At 37.9% G+C, this 1140-nt stretch overlaps 1 non-coding gene across 1 annotated transcript; it reads left to right on the plus strand.

Moving 5' to 3' along the window:
- Positions 1-369: 369 nt before the first annotated feature.
- Positions 370-441, plus strand: TRNAC-ACA. Its single transcript has one exon. It is a non-coding gene; the product is annotated as a tRNA-Cys (tRNA).
- The last annotated feature ends 699 nt before the right edge of the window (positions 442-1140 follow it).

The raw sequence follows: 1140 nt of genomic DNA on the forward strand, positions 1-1140 counted from the left end.
AATATAATCCCTGTAATCTTACATGTGAATCTGAAACACCACTATAAACTAAAGACTTAGTTTTCTTGTTCTGTAGATTGCAAATCTCCTACCTCAATTCCTCAATTCTCTGAAGAGAAGCATAGAACTAATGATTACCCCTAGCAGCTAAGTTGTCATCTTTAAATATAAAGTCCTATTAAATGAACCAGAGTTCCTTAGAGAAACGGGTGATTTCAGGTCTGAGGCAGGAAATGTACAAGATGAACTTTGGGGCATCTAGTTCCAGAAATCTAAAAAGCAGTGTCATTACTGTCCTGTTAAAGGAACACAGACAAATCCTACTGTCAGAGTTGGAATAATTTAAGCATAGTAAGACTAAGAAGCACTTCCTGGGTGGCTCAGATGGTAAAGCATCTGCCTACAATGCAGGAGCCCCGGGTTCAATCCCTGGGTCAGGAAGATCTCCTGGAGAAGGAAATGGCAACCCACTCCAGTATTCTTGCCTGGAAAATCCCATGGATGGAGGAGCCTGGTAGGCTACAGTCCATGGGGTCACAAAGAGTATGACACGACTGAGCAACTTCACTCACTTAAGACTAATAAATGTGGTGGGCTTGTGAACATAAGACGATTAATTATAGTACTAAAATCAATCTAACTCTTTCAGAGTTTATTAAAGAACCAACTTCTCATTCTCAAAATTGGTAAAAATGTGAATGAATGCAACATTTAACCTACTATTTGTGTTTGAACTGTATTTTAGAGTCACTGAATAGCCTGTAAGAACATCCTTTTTAGAACGCCAAGTAATAAATTTTTAAGGAATGATAATATTGCAAAAATCACAATTGTGTAATTCCTAATAAAATGCTAGATCCAGGCAGCAGTCATTTCAGGCTGCTAAGATTGTTCATTGAAAAGTAGATGAAGAAATTTAAAATGGATAGATGAGGCTGAAAATACCTGAACCCACTGATCCATCTTAGCATGACCAAAAGGAGGCAGCCAATCTTCATGTCCCACCTGAAGGGATGCAATGGGAAGTAATATCCTTGAATATCCTTGACCAAAGGAAAGTGGAGAGAACAGATTAAATTTAATGATGCCTCTACATCTTAGAGTTTACAGGAAATACAAAGGATGGAGAAACATGTTAAA

The sequence above is a fragment of the Cervus elaphus genome, chromosome X (assembly GCF_910594005.1).
Source record: "Cervus elaphus chromosome X, mCerEla1.1, whole genome shotgun sequence".
Taxonomy (NCBI): domain Eukaryota; kingdom Metazoa; phylum Chordata; class Mammalia; order Artiodactyla; family Cervidae; genus Cervus; species Cervus elaphus.